Source organism: Molothrus ater, chromosome 1 (genome assembly GCF_012460135.2).
Source record: "Molothrus ater isolate BHLD 08-10-18 breed brown headed cowbird chromosome 1, BPBGC_Mater_1.1, whole genome shotgun sequence".
NCBI lineage: Eukaryota > Metazoa > Chordata > Aves > Passeriformes > Icteridae > Molothrus > Molothrus ater.
Genome location: NC_050478.2, coordinates 101,825,892 through 101,832,767, shown reverse-complemented (window position 1 = coordinate 101,832,767; position 6,876 = coordinate 101,825,892). Strand labels below are relative to the sequence as shown.

The following is a 6,876-nucleotide window of genomic DNA, read 5'->3' as shown; positions in this document are numbered from 1 at the left end:
TTTTTAAGTTTGTTTTTCCTTACAGACACTTGAGTACAGAGGTCATAATGTGACATTGCTTTCCTGTCATTTCATAAGGTTCTTAGCTTTCTTTTAGTATGCTTAATGTATTTCACATCTAATTCCAAAAAAATAAATATAAGAACACCTGTTGTATCTTTAATAATATATCTATGGTCACTCCAGTGTCCCTTCCAAAATTATGGCTATTGTGCTAGCTGGCTCCCAAGCCCCTCATCCTGCTGGCTGGAGTGCCTTGAAGTTTGCTGGCGATTGCACAGTGACACACAGACCCATCCAACATGGATATGCTGTGGTCTCTCCAGCCCCGTGACCCATGGTGCCCTGTCCCACGGCTGGCACTTCCACCTTCATGGGAAAAGCCTGGAGACTCATAGCCTGGGAGGAGTTTAATGAGAAGACAGACTGTGCTGATGGGATACCTGCAGAGCACAGCCAAACAACTTAATATTTTCCTGTTGGATGGTAATGTCTCTTGGGCATGGCAAAAGGAACACTTTTATGAAGATTTGACACATTCCCTTGGCATGAGATCTTTCACCAAATCAACAGTAAGTACCAGTAAATCATTAAAATTTGTGCTACTCACATGGGAAAACACACTTAGATACAAAATGTTCCTAGAAACAGAGCAAACCTGATTCAGACAAGTACATCTAGGATGTAAAGGTGGCCAAGACTCAAGTTTTTTTATACACTTTTTATTGATTAAGTATTTATAAGTTTTCTTCCTACTGCAGAGAACATGGAATTATTTGGCTTTGAGCACCCTGTTCTAGGGGAAGATGTTCCTGCTCAGGGCAGAGGGGTTGGAAATAGATGGTCTTTAAGGGCCCTTCCATCCCAAAGCATTCTGTGATTCTATGGCTCCATAATACTGCTCATAGGAGTTGCTTAGGCAGAATTCAGCATCATACACCCTTATTGGCTCTGTTCTCCTGCTCTGTGGTAATTTCTATGAACAACATACTTTCTCCCCCAAAGGCATTGATTAATTTACTACTTCCAGGTTTTCCTGTTGTATCTTCAGGCTCTCATTGTTTCACTTGTTTGTTTCAGTATGTGACCAACTAGTTTATTTCCTAAGCTAAGTCTTTTTATGTTTGCTGTGTATTCCTTTATTGCTAAGGAGAATTACACAGCATGTCTAAAGTTTTCCCAGAATGGTACAGCCCATGTAGACTCCCATCTGTCCAAGACAAACTCAACTCCAGAACTGGCTTTCTTGAAGCAGTAATAGGAGGAAGGAATTCTCCATTAACACCACTATCTATGCCTTTTCCCTTTTCTTTCCCTGACCAAATGCTTTCTGAAGCTCCGCTCCATTATTATTTTATTACTTTTATGAAGCTCAGGTACATTAATGAGACTGATTTTCCAAGCAGAGAGCTTGCCACCTCAGAATCCTTGCTTCACTTTGTCTTTAAAGCAGTAAGAGTTTACTGAGTGAATGTGGGGCAAGCTGAGGGTGTAAGAAAGTGCCTCAGTCTGTGTAAGTTGGCCCCAGACCACAGCGAATTTTGCAAGTCAGAAATCATCCAAATCTGTTTCACATGGCAGTAAATTGGTACAGTCAGCACTGCACACAATCACTTGTTTGTCCTTAAAATCTGGGAGAAAATTCATTCTGGGTTCATTAGCTGATGAGCCCATTGTGCATGACCTTTTGTTGGCAGTGGCCTCTAATAATACACATTCTTCAGAGCTGAGAGCCTCTGGCCACTGTCGCTTCAAGTGGAGATCCTCATGGGGAACCATCTCCAATTACTACGGGATGCTACAGAACTAACCCTTCTCTCTTCTCCTGCCAGGAATAAGGTGGCCTTTATATGTAACAAAAAAAGAAACACATTAGCTGTGATGTTAAGTTAAATCGCCTGGTGAGCCCTTGCTGTTATGCTGTTTCTTCTGGAGGGGAGGAGGGAGCCTGGAATTTGGGAGGTTATGTAATAGGTGCTGAAGACAATATCGCTGTGCTCCAACACTAATCGGAGTGTTTACAACCCTCCCTTTTGTAGCTTCCACTGAATAGCACAAATTCCTGTGGGGGACCTTTTACATTACCGCAGGAGGTGGCACAAAGAGCTCATTCGACAGGGACTAAGCAGCACTGAGTCCCAAGTGAATAAATGGAGCAGGTGGCACGCTGCCACAATGTTAATGTGTCCAATAGGCCGGGGATTATGCTTGAGGCTGTGGGAATGAATCGGCCCTGCTTCTGACTGAAACAAATTCCCCTGTTGATGAGCAGTCCTGAAGGGGATTCAAATTACGCAGGTGCTCAACGTAACAGAAACTTGCATTGTAAGAGGCAAAAAAACCCCCACAACATTCCTTATAACACCACTGTAAACAGGATGCATCTTGAGATGGGGATGTGTTCCTTGGCACAGGTCACCTCAAGCAGCATCCAGAGCCTTTCTTCATTTCCCTTGCATTCCAGAAAGCAGTAGAGAGAAGTGGGTAACTCCTCTCAGGAGGTCAGATTTATTATGTGGGATGAAGCCAAAGCCAGTGGCTGTTCTCACGTGAATTGAGGAGTTCTGTCAGCAGTAACATCACATGGAAGGTGGCCCAGGTGCCCCCACTATGGGGCTGTGTCAGCTCCCACACTGAGACTGATGGATTGTGGTGCTTGCTGACCTCTCATTCTGACTAGTGTAATCTCACAACTCCTCTGGCCATACCCATCTTTAATCACTGGCAAAAGAATCACAAAATCACAGAATGGGTCAGGTTGGAAGGGACAACACTGGGTCACCTGGTCCACCCTCTCTGCTCAAGGAGGATCATTCCAGAGCACACAGCACACATCTGTGTCCAGATAGTGCTTGAATATCTCCAGCAAGGGAGACTCCACAACCTCTCTGGGCAGTCTGTTCCAGTGCATGATCACCTGCACGGTGAAAATCTTCCATATATCCAAGTAGAACTTCCTGTGAATCAGTTTCTGCCTGCTGCCTCTTACCCTATTGCTTGACACCACTGAGAAGAGCCTGGCTCCAGCCTCTTGGCATCCTCCCTCCTTCAGATACTTATAGACATTGATGAGGTCTCCTCCCAGTTGTCTCTTCCCAAGGCTGAACAGATGAAGCTCCCTCAGTCTTCCCTCATAACAGAGATGCTCCGGCCCCTTAAATATCTTTGTTGCCCTCCACTGGATCTGCTCCAGGAGCTCCATGTCTCTCTTGTACTGAGGAGCCCAAAAGTGGACACAGCTCCAGATGCGGCCTCACCAGTGCTGAATAGAGGGGCAGGATCACGTCCCCCGACGTGCTGGCAAAGCTCTTCATACTGCAGCCCAGGGTATCATCGGCGTTCTTGGCTACAAGGGCCACTGCCTGCCCATGGCTCAGGGACGCTTACGTTCCTTGTGTTCCCACAGGAGAGATGGACCTGCTGCCTGCGGGCTCTGGGCGGCTGTTGAGGGAGCTTCACATATATCTCGCCGGGGTCCCTCGCCGAGGTCCCTCGCCGGGACGGAAGCCGGGGTCCCCTCAGGCAGCCAAACCCTGCTTCCACGGGCCTGGGGGCTTCAGCAGCCCTGGGGGGCAGAGAAGCTGGAACCATCCCCGCGGCGTGCTGGCCGCTGGGAGTTGTAGTGCAGCGTCCAGCAACGACCTGTAGTGCCCTTGACGGCAGCGTCCCCCGGGGGGAACTACAACTCCCGTCGTGCTCTGCGCGCCTGGGTGGGAGAGACCGGGCCCGCCCGCCCCACCTCCCCGCCCTCACGGCCGCGCGGAGCGAGGCAGCGGCGCGTGCGCGGTGGCGTGAGCTCGCGCCGCTCCCCGCCCGTCCCTGCGAGCGCCGGGCGGCGGCGGCGGCGGGATGGGGCGCGAGGCGGGGCGTGCCCGCCGCGCCTGAGGCCGAGGCGGAGCCGCTGCGCGGGCGAGCGGGACCCCCCAACGGTCAGTGCGGGGCGCGGGGGGCGGGCGGTCCGGCCCGACAGCCCGGTGAGGGCCGCGGGGCCGTTCCGGGTCCGGACGGGCGGGCGGGCGGGGGCGGAGGAAGGGGTGAGGGGGGGGGGTGGGGGCGCACAACTGGCGGCGCGAGCCGCCACCGCCCCGCGGCGCGCGCGGCTGCCGGGTGGGGGAGGGGCCGGCGCGGGCTGCTCGAGCAGGAGGGAGGGGCGGGGCCTCGGGAGGCTCCGCCCATTTTCCCTCGGGTCGCTGCTCACCCTCCCTCTCCTTTGCCTTCCCTGCCTCCTTCCTTCCTTCTCTCCTTTCTTTCCTTGCTTTTTTCCTTCCCTTCCTTTCCTCTCCCGCTCCGTTCCCCGCCCGGGCGGGTGTCCGGCCCCTGTGCGATACTTACGGGCCGTGTTGTCACTCCTGCCCTGCCCTTACGGGCACCTTGTGCGCCCTGTTTCCTTAGGCGTTTGCTCCCTTTGGATCGTGCGGGGTTCGCTGCAGCTCAGTTTGGGCTCTGGGTTGGCTCTTTGCAAGGTCGTTTTTAGTTGGTTTTTTTTTTTTTTTTTTTTTTTTTTTGTGGGGAGGGAGAGGTCAGGGATTTATATTCTTTTACCTTCACCTAGAGGTCTCATCTTAAAACAGTAAAAGAAAATTTACTGCTGTTGTAATTTTTCTGCATCTAGCAGGTTCTAAGGATGTCATGTTTCCTACCTGATAATATTGTTTAGAAACTGTCTGTTAGTGTTCATCATAGAATCACAGAATGGTTTGGAAGGGGCCTCAGAGACCATCTACTTCCAACCCTTCTGCCATGAGCAGGGACACCTTTCACTAGACCAGGTTGCTCTGAGCCCCATCCCAGATGGCCTTGAATGCTTCCAAGGATATGTTAGTGGGTGATGTATGAGCAAATACATCTTATTTTTAAGTGCTAACGGATGTTCAAAGGAGTGACAAAGATAATGCCAGCAATCCACACTGGAATTATCTGTTCATGAGAATGGTGTGGTTTGGATTTACTCCACCCCAGTGTCCCTGAGGTTAATGATAATTGTTGATAGAAAGTAATCATTTAAAAAACCCCAGGCTAAGGCCTTTTTGCCAGTTGCATAAACCAGGGTGATTTGTGCAAGTCCCTTGTTTCAGCACAGAAAAACTGCCCTAACTGTGCCCTTAAATAGGTTTCTGATCTGGAGAAGGCTTGAAGTGCTTACCATGAGTGCTCTGCACTGCCATCACCCACCCTTTCAGGGGTGGTGTTAAGCTTTTGTTGGATATGATGCAGGATGGTAATGGATGTAAATTTATTAATGAGCTTTCAGGGGAATGGCAGAGGGATCCATTAGATTTGGGTTTTGATGTTACTTGAGGTGTTGCATACAGCTCGTGGTGGATGGTGCTGTGCTTCAGTTCATTTCAGCTCAGTCTGGGTATAATCCCTACAGTCAGTGAGACAAGCTCTTGGGGGGCTCTTTTCTACAGAGAAATAAACAAGAAATAAACAGGAATTTTAAAAAGCCCTTCCAAAGTGTTGTAGTTTTGAGCATTTAGTACTTCTAAGTGTGTGAAATTTATTAACCCTTTTGCTATAATTTTCTAGCTAACTACAAGAATACAATGTCTATTTTGTTGAAGTAGAGAACTTTACATTTCCTGTCTTACAGATCTCATTTCTAGGTTGTAGAAAATAAATTTTCTTTAGTGTTCCCACATCTGAAATGGAACATGGGAATAGCTGCCTTCAAATCTTAATACTCCACGTGCAACTGCTGCACATTGTTCTGTCTTAGTTCAGGTGTATTCAGGGGTAGGAGGGCATATTTTGTAGTATGGATTGGTGGGGCTTTTCCCCAAAGCAAGGATTTCACAGTGAAATCACTGGTGTGATTTTAGTTATGTGGGGAAGAAAGTTCTTTTTCTGTAGGGCAGATTATTTACATTTCTACATGTGCATGTCTACACTGGAATAAATTGTCCTGGAATTGCAATAACTGCATTCCTGCTTCAGAGCTGCACGGCTTGGTTCTGCAGATGTCCTTAAAGCAAAGCTGACATGCACAAGCCCTGCATCTAACTCTTTATAGTTCTCATCTCCACTGCACCCTTCAGGCACTCTTCCCAGTGAGTTTTAGCTGTGTTTTCTTGCAGAAAAGCTTTGCATATTTCCTGAGTAAACACTGCTGTTTCTTATGGGCAGGCAGTTCTTAGACTAATATGGAAGATGCTGCTGTTCAGCAATAAATATCACCAAATGCTAACTTACTTTCCTTGGGTAAAGCTTGGTATCATGTAGCTAGCCCCAGAATGCCAAAATATAGGATGATATTTACCTTCAGTTTATAGTAGGATAGTGTAGCATAATCTACCAAGCTTGTCTCTGAGCTAATGTATCTGATTATGTGGAATCAGTGAATGTTTTGCTACCCTTACCACTTGTCATGATTTGCTATGTGCATGGTGTGCTATCCTTCATCAACTCCTTCTGCTGTTCCTCAGAGCCTCATGGATGGTAGTTTTCAAATTGTTACTAAAAAAAAAAAAAAGTATATCAAATGGGCCCAGAGCTGGGCTGGAAGTACCTTATGGAGTAGGAAGTTTTACTTAGGCTGCATCCCCAGAGGTGGTGGTGTTGAGGGGTGACTGCTGTCCAGATAAGGTTTACATCTTCTGCTTGCCATGGCCAAAACCAGAAGGGTAAGGATGCAGGCTGAGTTTAGAGAAAGGAAAGGTGTGACTCCATTCACTTACCCTTCTCATCCCAACCATCCCTCGCCTTTTGGGCTTGACATCAGGAATACAAACTCAGTTGAAGGTGTGGAGGTATAGTAGAGTGAAACAGACTTTGATGGTGGCAGCAACAGCAAGTCTGCAAAGCTGAATAGCAGCAGGGATCCAGTGCTCCCCGATTCCAGTTTATCTTTAGGCTGCAGTAAAAACTGGGGAATGA

At 48.3% G+C, this 6,876-nt stretch overlaps 1 protein-coding gene across 1 annotated transcript in view; it reads left to right on the top strand.

Annotated features, from left to right (window-relative positions):
- The first annotated feature begins 3,807 nt into the window (after positions 1-3,807).
- Positions 3,808-6,876, top strand: part of RALBP1 (ralA binding protein 1) — a 32,948-nt gene continuing 29,879 nt past the window's right edge. Inside the window, exon 1 of the mRNA XM_036406317.2 lies at positions 3,808-3,929. The gene's annotated coding sequence lies outside the window, so the exon portion shown is untranslated. The remainder of the gene's footprint in view (positions 3,930-6,876) is intronic.